General features: G+C 43.7%; 1 long non-coding RNA gene across 3 annotated transcripts; it reads right to left on the reverse strand.

Annotated features, from left to right (window-relative positions):
• Positions 1–413: 413 nt before the first annotated feature.
• On the reverse strand, positions 414–17,882 carry LOC142477448 (uncharacterized). Of its 3 annotated transcripts, XR_012792390.1 has the most exons (9): positions 17,697–17,882; positions 16,149–16,252; positions 14,794–14,904; positions 12,290–12,409; positions 11,174–11,269; positions 9,626–9,729; positions 4,650–4,745; positions 2,740–2,843; positions 426–493 (listed from the first exon to the last, which is right to left on the reverse strand). It is a non-coding gene; the product is annotated as an uncharacterized LOC142477448 (long non-coding RNA). The 3 variants fall into 3 exon arrangements; XR_012792389.1 differs by lacking the exons at positions 12,290–12,409; positions 14,794–14,904 and adding an exon at positions 1,514–1,633 and having other exon boundaries at positions 414–493; XR_012792388.1 differs by lacking the exons at positions 12,290–12,409; positions 14,794–14,904.
• Positions 17,883–17,961: the final 79 nt, after the last annotated feature.

Here is a 17,961-nt window from a genome sequence, read left to right on the forward strand (position 1 = left end):
TCCCTGACATCAGGGGAAGGAAGTGGCCCTGGGGTGTGTGTAGGTATGCCAGATGTCAGTGTATGCATAAGTAAGTATGCCTGTGTAGTGGGAGGTGTAGGGGCGTTAAGCTGGAGGACTTAAAACAGGCACAAAAGCACATAGATACCTCTGATTATACCGCACCAAATGCTGATAATATCATGCTGTAGCTGCACTTTACAGAAGATGATGCAGATGTCATCATTGGTTGGTGGGTTCATTAAATCAATCCATCATATCATAACCACACTGTGCATATGATGTACTGAATCAGTAACACCAGGAAGACATCTCCATGTTAGGAGTAGAGTTGAAGTTAACAGAATATGTCCAGCACTGTGGTGTGTAGCCCATAAATAATAATTGTGCACATTACCAGAACAACATACTGTCAACTGCAAGATCATTTTGCTGCTTGTAGCATATGCTCATCCTGTACAGTGTTGTAGTAGATCCGTCTCTTCAGTGTTCACTGCAACAAAAGTAAGACATTGCATTAATATTACAGACGTTTGGGGGCTGAAATCTCACTTCGCTGCGGACAATTTCCCTTTGCATAAGATTCTTGTGATTATGTCAATGATGATCAATAACTGCATCATAACACAGCCGCTCTATACAGAAGATGTACTTGCTCTCATTGGTCATTGAGGTAATACGTCACACAATGTACAGATATAGCAAGGATTATTTCTCCCACTTGTGCATTATGGCATTATGATGGGAAATGTTGTGAGATTCTGCATTATCAGCATCACTGAATCTTTTGGAAATTAAGTGATATTCTATGTTTTAATGCAATATTATGGGTGATCAGCCGGTAAAATAATAATAGCTTGCTGTATCTGTAGCCATGCTCTACCCATGATGTGCTGAACCAATGACTGCAGAGAGATTCAGAGTGCTAAACATGACTGGAACGCATCTCTGAATAATGGGCAGCAAAGCAGTGCAGAATAGGAGGTGAAAGTATTTAAAATGGAAGATCCTTAGCAGCTGTGTGGAGAGTAGACAGTACAGACTGACCAAGTAAATGGTAAAAGGAGTAACTTCAACATTACTTGGCTTTGTTCTCCACATTGAAGCTTTCCTCCTCTTTAAATCACTAATACTGATGCCATGTGTAACCTGTACTGAGAGTTATATAATCTACTGGCCTAGATGAAACCATATGATGCAAACAGGATCCATCCCACTCCAGATTCATAGAATTGAACCACCTCAACCTTTCATAACAATCACATAGAACTGCAGCTGTGCGCTACTGCACATGTTCTTGTTATGAATGGTAGTAGATGTGGTCCTTGGGTCTTTACTTCATACTGTAGCCACCCTCTACTCATGATGTATTGAATCAACGAAAACCTGCATGGTTCAGATCACAGGAAGGGGTAGAGTAGAGATGAAAATATTCAATGTGAAACCCGTAGCAGCCGGATTGTGTGGAGTCAATAAAACGACAAATACTAAATGGTAAATGAGAAATATACACATTGCTTATCTGTCTCTGTGTAGTAATTTTCCTTCTCTTCAACTGTCCTTCAAATTTTCTCTTTTGCAAGAAAAGGAACACATGGCTTCAATATTCACTTCTGTTCTGCAGTCATCCCTCCTGAAATAAAAGTTAAGCATTGCATTGTTATTATGATAATACATACAATAAACCTTGCTCCAAACCATTTGATGCAAAGCAAATCCACCTCCCACCCACAGCTGTGCTCCTTCTAGAGCATGCATGTCAAACTCCAGTCCTCGAGGGTCCCAAACAGGCCAGGTTTTCAGTAGGGATATCCTGAAAACCTGGCCTGTTTGCGGCCCTCGAGGACTGGAGTTTGACATCCTTGTTCTTGAGCTTCTACCACGCAAGTCATCCATGTGAGTGACACTGTACTGCAGTCCTGGTCTGCACACAATCTACTGAATCAATGACATCACACTGTAAAGGCAATCTACAAGATGTATTAGTTGTCCACACTTCCGAAATGTTACTTTTATGTCCAAATCACTTATTCCCATGACCTGATATTTGTATTTGTTATTTATAGGATTGTCACAAAGAGTTGATGAGGTCACCAAATGATAGTATGTAGAGAGAAAGAGAGATCTCAGAACAGAGCCCTGATGTATACCCACAGACAGATCAATAGAAGACGAAGACATGTTAGCAACAGAGATGGAGAATGTGTGACAGGAAAGTTATGATGAAAACCAGGATAGAACTGTGTTACGGATACCAAGAGAGAGTTTAGAATATGAAGGAGGAGAGTGATTGAGAGCATCAAACGCAGCAGATAGATCAAGTAGGATTAGTAGGGAAAAGTGACCTTGGGAATTTGCTTTAAGCACAGTCTGTAGAACGAGCTGTACGAAAGGCAGGTTGTAAAGGATCCAGGAGGGAATGTGATTTAAGAATGTTGACATTCTAGCAATTAGGAGACAAACAGCAGGAGGGATACAGGGCGGTAGTTAGTAAGGCACATAGGGTGTAGGTTGTTTCTGAGAAAAGGGTGACCACTACAGGCTTAAAGTAAGAGGGTAAAGAGCCAGAGAATAGGGAGGAATTGAAGATGTGGGTGAGAGTGGGGACTAAGAGATGCAGTAAGGTGTGAGGGGATACGATCTAGAGGGCATGGGTTAATACGCTTAGCAGGGAGGTGGAGAGAGAGAGGCAAGAGGCAGAGAGTGGTGCAGGGGTTGAGGAAGAGATGTTGCATGTACCTTATCAGAACATTAAAGAACATCAATTCACACTGGTGCAGAGTTGATGATGAATCCAGTTCACCTCCAATTCAATTTTAACAGAAATGTTTCATTCTTCATTACTGAAAAAAAAGAAAAGTAAAAAACATTTCATTACTATTTTCAAAATGGATTGAATTCCCCCAACAATGACTATGTGTTACCAATATATCCCTCTCAGTCCCACTGCAGCATATACTGTACCAGTGTGGAAGTAGGAAGGTACACAGTACCGGTAAAACAATACGTGCCGGTACTATGCACCATATGAATTATAAGGGGATGTAAATCTCCCAGTCTCTCTCCATATCCGCAACAGAGCGGGCTCCGGTCAGTGGCATGGATGCCCATATATGGGTATGCTCATATTTGGGCATCCCATGTCACTGACCGGAGCCGGCTCTGAGTATAGGGATATATGCGGAGACGCAGAGGTGCAAGGAAATGGGAGGAGGCACGGTGAGAAACAGGGAGAGACCACAGGAAGATAGAGGGCAACAACTTCCACAAGGTACTTGTATGGGTATAATTGTTTGTATTTTGTGCAGAGGGGGTAATTTCAGATAAAATACAATTCTCCACCCTCTACGAAACAATTCCACTTTGTTCAGTAAGCCAGAAAGTCTTGGTCCCATGTGGACTGAATTTAATGCAAATAAGGTCCTTAATACACAAGTAAAGAATAAAGTTACTTATTCTCTACTGTAAGAAGTGCCACATTGCCCACTATTTGGGTCCTGTGCCCAGATTGTGACCATGCATGGCAGAGGTGAGATTCCCCCAACTCCAATTTGCTACACTCTCCAAGAGAGATAATTGTGATCAGAGGTGGAACTAGGGGAGGGTGTGAGCAGGGTCACTGCCCAGGGAGTAACCTGACTGGGGGCACGGAAATCTCATTTAGTGCATACACTACCGACACACTTTATTGAAGTGTGGTCGGTACCACAAGCCGGGAAATCTCCCGGCTTGCTAGTGGCCGCCCCTCGGCGTGCCGCGCGTCATAGACGCGCGGTCACGCGTCATCGGGAGCGTGCGCCCGCTGCACGCATGTCCAGGGGCTCCCCGAGGGAGCCCTGGTGTCCCGCGATCGCGGGACAGCGGCAGGGGGTTCCGGGGGACCCGGCGGACCCGGCAGCGGTAGGGAGAGCGCCCCGATCGGAGGGCGCTCTTCCGCTGCTTCGGCGTGCGCCCGTCACACTCGGGCGCGCGCCAGGCTACTGCTGCGGCACAGAACGGGCAAATGCTCGAATAAACTGTGCCGCAGCAGTATGTTGCGGCACTGCATTGATTGACCGGTCAATCTGCACTGCTGCCTGTCACAGTGACATCCTGATCGGGCACTGTGATCAGCTATAGCACTGACCCAGGTGAGATAGTTCAGCACTTTACAAGGAGGGAACAGATGTTGTGGGTGACAGATGCTGGAGGTAGGCCAAGACTGTTGGCCAGAGTAACGTGGAGATTTACTGCACTCTGCATGCCCATCCTCTCCCTGACATCAGGGGAAGGAAGTGGCCCTGGGGTGTGTGTAGGTATGCCAGATGTCAGTGTATGCATAAGTAAGTATGCCTGTGTAGTGGGAGGTGTAGGGGCGTTAAGCTGGAGGACTTAAAACAGGCACAAAAGCACATAGATACCTCTGATTATACCGCACCAAATGCTGATAATATCATGCTGTAGCTGCACTTTACAGAAGATGATGCAGATGTCATCATTGGTTGGTGGGTTCATTAAATCAATCCATCATATCATAACCACACTGTGCATATGATGTACTGAATCAGTAACACCAGGAAGACATCTCCATGTTAGGAGTAGAGTTGAAGTTAACAGAATATGTCCAGCACTGTGGTGTGTAGCCCATAAATAATAATTGTGCACATTACCAGAACAACATACTGTCAACTGCAAGATCATTTTGCTGCTTGTAGCGTATGCTCATCCTGTACAGTGTTGTAGTAGATCCGTCTCTTCAGTGTTCACTTCAACAAAAGTAAGACATTGCATTAATATTACAGACGTTTGGGGGCTGAAATCTCACTTCGCTGCGGACAATTTCCCTTTGCATAAGATTCTTGTGATTATGTCAATGATGATCAATAACTGCATCATAACACAGCCGCTCTATACAGAAGATGTACTTGCTCTCATTGGTCATTGAGGTAATACGTCACACAATGTACAGATATAGCAAGGATTATTTCTCCCACTTGTGCATTATGGCATTATGATGGGAAATGTTGTGAGATTCTGCATTATCAGCATCACTGAATCTTTTGGAAATTAAGTGATATTCTATGTTTTAATGCAATATTATGGGTGATCAGCCGGTAAAATAATAATAGCTTGCTGTATCTGTAGCCATGCTCTACCCATGATGTGCTGAACCAATGACTGCAGAGAGATTCAGAGTGCTAAACATGACTGGAACGCATCTCTGAATAATGGGCAGCAAAGCAGTGCAGAATAGGAGGTGAAAGTATTTAAAATGGAAGATCCTTAGCAGCTGTGTGGAGAGTAGACAGTACAGACTGACCAAGTAAATGGTAAAAGGAGTAACTTCAACATTACTTGGCTTTGTTCTCCACATTGAAGCTTTCCTCCTCTTTAAATCACTAATACTGATGCCATGTGTAACCTGTACTGAGAGTTATATAATCTACTGGCCTAGATGAAACCATATGATGCAAACAGGATCCATCCCACTCCAGATTCATAGAATTGAACCACCTCAACCTTTCATAACAATCACATAGAACTGCAGCTGTGCGCTACTGCACATGTTCTTGTTATGAATGGTAGTAGATGTGGTCCTTGGGTCTTTACTTCATACTGTAGCCACACTCTACTCATGATGTATTGAATCAACGAAAACTTGCATGGTTCAGATCACAGGAAGGGGTAGAGTAGAGATGAAAATATTCAATGTGAAACCCGTAGCAGCCGGATTGTGTGGAGTCAATAAAACGACAAATACTAAATGGTAAATGAGAAATATACACATTGCTTATCTGTCTCTGTGTAGTAATTTTCCTTCTCTTCAACTGTCCTTCAAATTTTCTCTTTTGCAAGAAAAGGAACACATGGCTTCAATATTCACTTCTGTTCTGCAGTCATCCCTCCTGAAATAAAAGTTAAGCATTGCATTGTTATTATGATAATACATACAATAAACCTTGCTCCAAACCATTTGATGCAAAGCAAATCCACCTCCCACCCACAGCTGTGCTCCTTCTAGAGCATGCATGTCAAACTCCAGTCCTCGAGGGTCCCAAACAGGCCAGGTTTTCAGTAGGGATATCCTGAAAACCTGGCCTCTTTGCGGCCCTCGAGGACTGGAGTTTGACATCCTTGTTCTTGAGCTTCTACCACGCAAGTCATCCATGTGAGTGACACTGTACTGCAGTCCTGGTCTGCACACAATCTACTGAATCAATGACATCACACTGTAAAGGCAATCTACAAGATGTATTAGTTGTCCACACTTCCGAAATGTTACTTTTATGTCCAAATCACTTATTCCCATGACCTGATATTTGTATTTGTTATTTATAGGATTGTCACAAAGAGTTGATGAGGTCACCAAATGATAGTATGTAGAGAGAAAGAGAGATCTCAGAACAGAGCCCTGATGTATACCCACAGACAGATCAATAGAAGACGAAGACATGTTAGCAACAGAGATGGAGAATGTGTGACAGGAAAGTTATGATGAAAACCAGGATAGAACTGTGTTACGGATACCAAGAGAGAGTTTAGAATATGAAGGAGGAGAGTGATTGAGAGCATCAAACGCAGCAGATAGATCAAGTAGGATTAGTAGGGAAAAGTGACCTTGGGAATTTGCTTTAAGCACAGTCTGTAGAACGAGCTGTACGAAAGGCAGGTTGTAAAGGATCCAGGAGGGAATGTGATTTAAGAATGTTGACATTCTAGCAATTAGGAGACAAACAGCAGGAGGGATACAGGGCGGTAGTTAGTAAGGCACATAGGGTGTAGGTTGTTTCTGAGAAAAGGGTGACCACTACAGGCTTAAAGTAAGAGGGTAAAGAGCCAGAGAATAGGGAGGAATTGAAGATGTGGGTGAGAGTGGGGACTAAGAGATGCAGTAAGGTGTGAGGGGATACGATCTAGAGGGCATGTGGTAGAGGGAGAAGAGAAGATGATTTGCTTCCAGCTCTGTAAGAGAAGAAAAAGAGTCAAATGCAGAAGGAGAATTAGGTAGAAGGAGAGAAGGGGGAAGGGACAGAAGGAATCTCCTTGTGGGTGGCATCCACCTTGCCTCTGAAGTAGTCAAATGCTTGAGGAGAAGTGAAGGAAGGATGGCAAGTGTGAGGAGAAGGTTAGTGGAGGGAGTCAAATACAGGGAAAAAAAGACAGCGTAAATTAAATTTGAGTGTTGATGAATGTGAAAAAAAAGTAGTGTGGTTTGGCCCCAGAGAGCAGCTTTATACAGGACTGGAGACATTTTTACTGTAGAAAAATCAAATATCAATTGTGTGATTTCCTTCATAGGCATTAAGAACAGCGAGTGGAAGTGTGATGAACATGTTTGGGAATTTAGCCAAGGGTGTGGGCTAGAGGGACAAGTGTGTCAGAGCCTAGAGGGGGCATATAGATAGGAGGATAGCATTGTAAGAGTTAATAAGATTGTTAGTTTAAGCGGAAAGAGAGAGAGAGCAGAGAGGTTAGAGTAGATGTCAGAGGAGAGTTTAATTAAGCAGAGGCAAATCAGTGGGACAGGTAAGATGGGGTGAGGGGAATGACTGATTGTGAATGATGAGAGCAGAAGAGGTCATGTACAACTAGAGCCTTGTTAGTCAGAGAACGGACATTCCAGATGGCATAGGAGAAGGGAAGAGAAAAGTAAGGAAAGGAATGTGGATTACATTAGATAGGTTAACACTCTTAGCAGGGAGGCAGAGGCAGGGAGGCCCGATGTGTATATGAGCAGGTTCAAGATTATAAGAGATATCCCACACATCAGCAAACATAGAAGGAGACACAGAGATAGGTGTAGAGAGAGACAGAGATAGCTCTATGTAGAGAGAGAGGGACGTAGAGAGAATGAGACAGATAGGCGCAGAGAGAGGGGGCGCAGAGAGAGGAGGCGCCAAAAGAGGGGGCGCAGAGAGAGGGGGCACAGAGAATAGGATATTAAAGAGTGCTTTTCATTGAGCAGTGCAGAAATAGCTGCAATAGAGGTCTGTACAAATGGTGCAGTGTGTAGACACATGCAAAGGTAGGGGAAGGAAAGAGGAGAACATGTGGATAAAAGCAGGAGTGTGGAAGTTAGAGAAATTAGAAAAGTTTAACAGAGGAGTGAGGAAACAGCCAGCAGAAAGAACAAGAGAGAGGTTACATTGGGATGACGTTCTGTGGTAAAGAGAAAATGCTAGGAGAGAGCTTTCAAATATTAGAGGACATGAATTGAGGGAGCAAATGTATAAATCAAAACCTGAGGGGGAGGTATAGCACGAAAGCTTGCACAGCAGATTATAGTCTTAATGTTGCGTGTACCTGTCAGGGTATTCAAGAAGTTAAATTCTCACAAGTGCAGAGTTCATGATGAAATGCTGAATCTAGTCCCCCTCCAATTTAATTTTAATATAACTTTTCCATTCTTCATTACTGCAAAAAGCAAACAAAACAAAACCACATTGCATTACTATTTTCAAAATGGATTGAATGGCATATTCAACAGTGACTGTGTGATGCCAATATTCCCCACTCACTCGTAGTGAAGCACATATTGTACTAGTGTTGAAAGTAGGCCGGTAGAGTCAGGTACGCAGTACTGATAAAACAATAAGTGCCCGTCGTAAGTACCAGCTCCGCAACAGTGCGGGCATCACATTAGTGACGTGGATGAACATATATGGATAAGCCCATATTAAGGCATCACGTGACCAGAGCCGTCACTGACTGGGTATACGTAAAGACGCAGGGAGATGCAAGGAAAGGGAGGGAGAGAGACAGGGAGAAGATGTGAAACGGAGGAAGGCACGGATGGAGGGAGTTCTTCCGAGCTTCTGCGGGCCTCTCTCTTTCACTGGTGCATGCCGGGAGCTGGTCCCAACATCCACAAAGTGTGTGTGTATTATTGGTTGTATTTTATGGGGGTAGGAGGGTAGTGTGTATATTGTGTGTGTGGGAGTATTATATTGTGTGTAGAGGTGCAGAGGAGAGTACTAGATTGTGTATCTTGTGTAAGGGTGTTGTGTATATTGTGTTTGGAGCTATAATATTATTGGGGAGATTAGTATTGAGGAGGTATTATAGTGTGTATTGTGGGGAGTATTAGTGTGTGTATTGTTTGTGGGTGACAGATGCTGGGGGTATGCAGCAATCCCTGCACTGAGGTCCGAGGCGGCTCTGCATCGCTCGCACGCACTGTGGATGACCAAGCATGTGCCCATGATAATCATGGCCTTAGAGGGATGAGTGTGTCAGAGCCTAGAAGGGGCATATATATGATGGAGGAGGGAGGAGGAGGAGGGAGGAGGAGGAGATGATAGCATTGTAAAAGTTAACAAGATAGTTAGTTTAAGCAGAAAGTGAGGAGAGGTTAGAGATAAGGGTAGATGTCAGAGGAGAGAGTTCAATTAAGCTGAGGTATCGAGTAGGACAGGGGTGAGGGGAATGAGAGGTGGTGGATGATGAGAGCAGAAGAGGTCATGTACAAATAGACCTTGTTAGTCAGAGAGCAGTCATTCCAGAGGGCACGTGAGAAGTGAAGAGTAAAGTGAGACATGGAATGTGGATTACATTAGATGGGTTAATACGCTTAGCAGGGAGGTGGAGAGAGAGAGGCAAGAGGCAGAGAGTGGTGCAGGGGTTGAGGAAGAGATGTTGCATGTACCTTATCAGAACATTAAAGAACATCAATTCACACTGGTGCAGAGTTGATGATGAATCCAGTTCACCTCCAATTCAATTTTAACAGAAATGTTTCATTCTTCATTACTGAAAAAAAAGAAAAGTAAAAAACATTTCATTACTATTTTCAAAATGGATTGAATTCCCCCAACAATGACTATGTGTTACCAATATATCCCTCTCAGTCCCACTGCAGCATATACTGTACCAGTGTGAAAGTAGGAAGGTACACAGTACCGGTAAAACAATACGTGCCGGTACTATGCACCATATGAATTATAAGGGGATGTAAATCTCCCAGTCTCTCTCCATATCCGCAACAGAGCGGGCTCCGGTCAGTGGCATGGATGCCCATATATGGGTATGCTCATATTTGGGCATCCCATGTCACTGACCGGAGCCGGCTCTGAGTATAGGGATATATGCGGAGACGCAGAGGTGCAAGGAAATGGGAGGAGGCACGGTGAGAAACAGGGAGAGACCACAGGAAGATAGAGGGCAACAACTTCCACAAGGTACTTGTATGGGTATAATTGTTTGTATTTTGTGCAGAGGGGGTAATTTCAGATAAAATACAATTCTCCACCCTCTACGAAACAATTCCACTTTGTTCAGTAAGCCAGAAAGTCTTGGTCCCATGTGGACTGAATTTAATGCAAATAAGGTCCTTAATACACAAGTAAAGAATAAAGTTACTTATTCTCTACTGTAAGAAGTGCCACATTGCCCACTATTTGGGTCCTGTGCCCAGATTGTGACCATGCATGGCAGAGGTGAGATTCCCCCAACTCCAATTTGCTACACTCTCCAAGAGAGATAATTGTGATCAGAGGTGGAACTAGGGGAGGGTGTGAGCAGGGTCACTGCCCAGGGAGTAACCTGACTGGGGGCACGGAAATCTCATTTAGTGCATATGTTGCGGCACTGCATTGATTGACCGGTCAATCTGCACTGCTGCCTGTCACAGTGACATCCTGATCGGGCACTGTGATCAGCTATAGCACTGACCCAGGTGAGATAGTTCAGCACTTTACAAGGAGGGAACAGATGTTGTGGGTGACAGATGCTGGAGGTAGGCCAAGACTGTTGGCCAGAGTAACGTGGAGACTTACTGCACTCTGCATGCCCATCCTCTCCCTGACATCAGGGGAAGGAAGTGGCCCTGGGGTGTGTGTAGGTATGCCAGATGTCAGTGTATGCATAAGTAAGTATGCCTGTGTAGTGGGAGGTGTAGGGGCGTTAAGCTGGAGGACTTAAAACAGGCACAAAAGCACATAGATACCTCTGATTATACCGCACCAAATGCTGATAATATCATGCTGTAGCTGCACTTTACAGAAGATGATGCAGATGTCATCATTGGTTGGTGGGTTCATTAAATCAATCCATCATATCATAACCACACTGTGCATATGATGTACTGAATCAGTAACACCAGGAAGACATCTCCATGTTAGGAGTAGAGTTGAAGTTAACAGAATATGTCCAGCACTGTGGTGTGTAGCCCATAAATAATAATTGTGCACATTACCAGAACAACATACTGTCAACTGCAAGATCATTTTGCTGCTTGTAGCGTATGCTCATCCTGTACAGTGTTGTAGTAGATCCGTCTCTTCAGTGTTCACTGCAACAAAAGTAAGACATTGCATTAATATTACAGACGTTTGGGGGCTGAAATCTCACTTCGCTGCGGACAATTTCCCTTTGCATAAGATTCTTGTGATTATGTCAATGATGATCAATAACTGCATCATAACACAGCCGCTCTATACAGAAGATGTACTTGCTCTCATTGGTCATTGAGGTAATACGTCACACAATGTACAGATATAGCAAGGATTATTTCTCCCACTTGTGCATTATGGCATTATGATGGGAAATGTTGTGAGATTCTGCATTATCAGCATCACTGAATCTTTTGGAAATTAAGTGATATTCTATGTTTTAATGCAATATTATGGGTGATCAGCCGGTAAAATAATAATAGCTTGCTGTATCTGTAGCCATGCTCTACCCATGATGTGCTGAACCAATGACTGCAGAGAGATTCAGAGTGCTAAACATGACTGGAACGCATCTCTGAATAATGGGCAGCAAAGCAGTGCAGAATAGGAGGTGAAAGTATTTAAAATGGAAGATCCTTAGCAGCTGTGTGGAGAGTAGACAGTACAGACTGACCAAGTAAATGGTAAAAGGAGTAACTTCAACATTACTTGGCTTTGTTCTCCACATTGAAGCTTTCCTCCTCTTTAAATCACTAATACTGATGCCATGTGTAACCTGTACTGAGAGTTATATAATCTACTGGCCTAGATGAAACCATATGATGCAAACAGGATCCATCCCACTCCAGATTCATAGAATTGAACCACCTCAACCTTTCATAACAATCACATAGAACTGCAGCTGTGCGCTACTGCACATGTTCTTGTTATGAATGGTAGTAGATGTGGTCCTTGGGTCTTTACTTCATACTGTAGCCACACTCTACTCATGATGTATTGAATCAACGAAAACTTGCATGGTTCAGATCACAGGAAGGGGTAGAGTAGAGATGAAAATATTCAATGTGAAACCCGTAGCAGCCGGATTGTGTGGAGTCAATAAAACGACAAATACTAAATGGTAAATGAGAAATATACACATTGCTTATCTGTCTCTGTGTAGTAATTTTCCTTCTCTTCAACTGTCCTTCAAATTTTCTCTTTTGCAAGAAAAGGAACACATGGCTTCAATATTCACTTCTGTTCTGCAGTCATCCCTCCTGAAATAAAAGTTAAGCATTGCATTGTTATTATGATAATACATACAATAAACCTTGCTCCAAACCATTTGATGCAAAGCAAATCCACCTCCCACCCACAGCTGTGCTCCTTCTAGAGCATGCATGTCAAACTCCAGTCCTCGAGGGTCCCAAACAGGCCAGGTTTTCAGTAGGGATATCCTGAAAACCTGGCCTGTTTGCTGCCCTCGAGGACTGGAGTTTGACATCCTTGTTCTTGAGCTTCTACCACGCAAGTCATCCATGTGAGTGACACTGTACTGCAGTCCTGGTCTGCACACAATCTACTGAATCAATGACATCACACTGTAAAGGCAATCTACAAGATGTATTAGTTGTCCACACTTCCGAAATGTTACTTTTATGTCCAAATCACTTATTCCCATGACCTGATATTTGTATTTGTTATTTATAGGATTGTCACAAAGAGTTGATGAGGTCACCAAATGATAGTATGTAGAGAGAAAGAGAGATCTCAGAACAGAGCCCTGATGTATACCCACAGACAGATCAATAGAAGACGAAGACATGTTAGCAACAGAGATGGAGAATGTGTGACAGGAAAGTTATGATGAAAACCAGGATAGAACTGTGTTACGGATACCAAGAGAGAGTTTAGAATATGAAGGAGGAGAGTGATTGAGAGCATCAAACGCAGCAGATAGATCAAGTAGGATTAGTAGGGAAAAGTGACCTTGGGAATTTGCTTTAAGCACAGTCTGTAGAACGAGCTGTACGAAAGGCAGGTTGTAAAGGATCCAGGAGGGAATGTGATTTAAGAATGTTGACATTCTAGCAATTAGGAGACAAACAGCAGGAGGGATACAGGGCGGTAGTTAGTAAGGCACATAGGGTGTAGGTTGTTTCTGAGAAAAGGGTGACCACTACAGGCTTAAAGTAAGAGGGTAAAGAGCCAGAGAATAGGGAGGAATTGAAGATGTGGGTGAGAGTGGGGACTAATCGATGCAGTAAGGTGTGAGGGGATACGATCTAGAGGGCATGTGGTAGAGGGAGAAGAGAAGATGATTAGCTTCCAGCTCTGTAAGAGAAGAAAAGGAGTCAAATGCAGAAGGAGAATTAGGTAGAAGGAGAGAAGGGGGAAGGGACAGAAGGAATCTCCTTGTGGGTGGCATCCACCTTGCCTCTGAAGTAGTCAAATGCTTGAGGAGAAGTGAAGGAAGGATGGCAAGTGTGAGGAGAAGGTTAGTGGAGGGAGTCAAATACAGGGAAAAAAAGACAGCGTAAATTAAATTTGAGTGTTGATGAATGTGAAAAAAAAGTAGTGTGGTTTGGCCCCAGAGAGCAGCTTTATACAGGACTGGAGACATTTTTACTGTAGAAAAATCAAATATCAATTGTGTGATTTCCTTCATAGGCATTAAGAACAGCGAGTGGAAGTGTGATGAACATGTTTGGGAATTTAGCCAAGGGTGTGGGCTAGAGGGACAAGTGTGTCAGAGCCTAGAGGGGGCATATAGATAGGAGGATAGCATTGTAAGAGTTAATAAGATTGTTAGTTTAAGCGGAAAGAGAGAGAGAGCAGAGAGGTTAGAGTAGATGTCAGAGGAGAGTTTAATTAAGCAGAGGCAAATCAGTGGGACAGGTAAGATGGGGTGAGGGGAATGACTGATTGTGAATGATGAGAGCAGAAGAGGTCATGTACAACTAGAGCCTTGTTAGTCAGAGAACGGACATTCCAGATGGCATAGGAGAAGGGAAGAGAAAAGTAAGGAAAGGAATGTGGATTACATTAGATAGGTTAACACTCTTAGCAGGGAGGCCCGATGTGTATATGAGCAGGTTCAAGATTATAAGAGATATCCCACACATCAGCAAACATAGAAGGAGACACAGAGATAGGTGTAGAGAGAGACAGAGATAGCTCTATGTAGAGAGAGAGGGACGTAGAGAGAATGAGACAGATAGGCGCAGAGAGAGGGGGCGCAGAGAGAGGAGGCGCCAAAAGAGGGGGCGCAGAGAGAGGGGGCCCAGAGAATAGGATATTAAAGAGTGCTTTTCATTGAGCAGTGCAGAAATAGCTGCAATAGAGGTCTGTACAAATGGTGCAGTGTGTAGACACATGCAAAGGTAGGGGAAGGAAAGAGGAGAACATGTGGATAAAAGCAGGAGTGTGGAAGTTAGAGAAATTAGAAAAGTTTAACAGAGGAGTGAGGAAACAGCAAGCAGAAAGAACAAGAGAGAGGTTACATTGGGATGACGTTCTGTGGTAAAGAGAAAATGCTAGGAGAGAGCTTTCAAATATTAGAGGACATGAATTGAGGGAGCAAATGTATAAATCAAAACCTGAGGGGGAGGTATAGCACGAAAGCTTGCACAGCAGATTATAGTCTTAATGTTGCGTGTACCTGTCAGGGTATTCAAGAAGTTAAATTCTCACAAGTGCAGAGTTCATGATGAAATGCTGAATCTAGTCCCCCTCCAATTTAATTTTAATATAACTTTTCCATTCTTCATTACTGCAAAAAGCAAACAAAACCAAACCACATTGCATTACTATTTTCAAAATGGATTGAATGGCATATTCAACAGTGACTGTGTGATGCCAATATTCCCCACTCACTCGAAGTGAAGCACATATTGTACTAGTGTTGAAAGTAGGCCGGTAGAGTCAGGTACGCAGTACTGATAAAACAATAAGTGCCCGTCGTAAGTACCAGCTCCGCAACAGTGCAGGCATCACATTAGTGACGTGGATGAACATATATGGATAAGCCCATATTAAGGCATCACGTGACCAGAGCCGTCACTGACTGGGTATACGTAAAGACGCAGGGAGATGCAAGGAAAGGGAGGGAGAGAGACAGGGAGAAGATGTGAAACGGAGGAAGGCACGGATGGAGGGAGTTCTTCCGAGCTTCTGCGGGCCTCTCTCTTTCACTGGTGCATGCCGGGAGCTGGTCCCAACATCCACAAAGTGTGTGTGTATTATTGGTTGTATTTTATGGGGGTAGGAGGGTAGTGTGTATATTGTGTGTGTGGGAGTATTATATTGTGTGTAGAGGTGCAGAGGAGAGTACTAGATTGTGTATCTTGTGTAAGGGTGTTGTGTATATTGTGTTTGGAGCTATAATATTATTGGGGAGATTAGTATTGAGGAGGTATTATAGTGTGTATTGTGGGGAGTATTAGTGTGTGTATTGTTTGTGGGTGACAGATGCTGGGGGTATGCAGCAATCCCTGCACTGAGGTCCGAGGCGGCTCTGCATCGCTCGCACACACTGTGGATGACCAAGCATGTGCCCATGATAATCATGGCCTTAGAGGGATGAGTGTGTCAGAGCCTAGAAGGGGCATATATATGATGGAGGAGGGAGGAGGAGGAGGGAGGAGGAGGAGGGAGGAGGAGGAGATGATAGCATTGTAAAAGTTAACAAGATAGTTAGTTTAAGCAGAAAGTGAGGAGAGGTTAGAGATAAGGGTAGATGTCAGAGGAGAGAGTTCAATTAAGCTGAGGTATCGAGTAGGACAGGGGTGAGGGGAATGAGAGGTGGTGGATGATGAGAGCAGAAGAGGTCATGTACAAATAGACCTTGTTAGTCAGAGAGCAGTCATTCCAGAGGGCACGTGAGAAGTGAAGAGTAAAGTGAGACATGGAATGTGGATTACATTAGATGGGTTAATACGCTTAGCAGGGAGGTGGAGAGAGAGAGGCAAGAGGCAGAGAGTGGTGCAGGGGTTGAGGAAGAGATGTTGCATGTACCTTATCAGAACATTAAAGAACATCAATTCACACTGGTGCAGAGTTGATGATGAATCCAGTTCACCTCCAATTCAATTTTAACAGAAATGTTTCATTCTTCATTACTGAAAAAAAAGAAAAGTAAAAAACATTTCATTACTATTTTCAAAATGGATTGAATTCCCCCAACAATGACTATGTGTTACCAATATATCCCTCTCAGTCCCACTGCAGCATATACTGTACCAGTGTGAAAGTAGGAAGGTACACAGTACCGGTAAAACAATACGTGCCGGTACTATGCACCATATGAATTATAAGGGGATGTAAATCTCCCAGTCTCTCTCCATATCCGCAACAGAGCGGGCTCCGGTCAGTGGCATGGATGCCCATATATGGGTATGCTCATATTTGGGCATCCCATGTCACTGACCGGAGCCGGCTCTGAGTATAGGGATATATGCGGAGACGCACAGGTGCAAGGAAATGGGAGGAGGCACGGTGAGAAACAGGGAGAAACCACAGGAAGATAGAGGGCAACAACTTCCACAAGGTACTTGTATGGGTATAATTGTTTGTATTTTGTGCAGAGGGGGTAATTTCAGATAAAATACAATTCTCCACCCTCTACGAAACAATTCCACTTTGTTCAGTAAGCCAGAAAGTCTTGGTCCCATGTGGACTGAATTTAATGCAAATAAGGTCCTTAATACACAAGTAAAGAATAAAGTTACTTATTCTCTACTGTAAGAAGTGCCACATTGCCCACTATTTGGGTCCTGTGCCCAGATTGTGACCATGCATGGCAGAGGTGAGATTCCCCCAACTCCAATTTGCTACACTCTCCAAGAGAGATAATTGTGATCAGAGGTGGAACTAGGGGAGGGTGTGAGCAGGGTCACTGCCCAGGGAGTAACCTGACTGGGGGCACGGAAATCTCATTTAGTGCATATGTTGCGGCACTGCATTGATTGACCGGTCAATCTGCACTGCTGCCTGTCACAGTGACATCCTGATCGGGCACTGTGATCAGCTATAGCACTGACCCAGGTGAGATAGTTCAGCACTTTACAAGGAGGGAACAGATGTTGTGGGTGACAGATGCTGGAGGTAGGCCAAGACTGTTGGCCAGAGTAACGTGGAGACTTACTGCACTCTGCATGCCCATCCTCTCCCTGACATCAGGGGAAGGAAGTGGCCCTGGGGTGTGTGTAGGTATGCCAGATGTCAGTGTATGCATAAGTAAGTATGCCTGTGTAGTGGGAGGTGTAGGGGCGTTAAGCTGGAGGACTTAAAACAGGCACAAAAGCACATAGATACCTCTGATTATACCGCACCAAATGCTGATAATATCATGCTGTAGCTGCACTTTACAGAAGATGATGCAGATGTCATCATTGGTTGGTGGGTTCATTAAATCAATCCATCATATCATAACCACACTGTGCATATGATGTACTGAATCAGTAACACCAGGAAGACATCTCCATGTTAGGAGTAGAGTTGAAGTTAACAGAATATGTCCAGCACTGTGGTGTGTAGCCCATAAATAATAATTGTGCACATTACCAGAACAACATACTGTCAACTGCAAGATCATTTTGCTGCTTGTAGCGTATGCTCATCCTGTACAGTGTTGTAGTAGATCCGTCTCTTCAGTGTTCACTGCAACAAAAGTAAGACATTGCATTAATATTACAGACGTTTGGGGGCTGAAATCTCACTTCGCTGCGGACAATTTCCCTTTGCATAAGATTCTTGTGATTATGTCAATGATGATCAATAACTGCATCATAACACAGCCGCTCTATACAGAAGATGTACTTGCTCTCAT

The sequence above is a fragment of the Ascaphus truei genome, unplaced genomic scaffold (genome assembly GCF_040206685.1).
Source record: "Ascaphus truei isolate aAscTru1 unplaced genomic scaffold, aAscTru1.hap1 HAP1_SCAFFOLD_2109, whole genome shotgun sequence".
In the NCBI taxonomy this organism is placed as follows: Eukaryota; Metazoa; Chordata; class Amphibia; order Anura; family Ascaphidae; genus Ascaphus; species Ascaphus truei.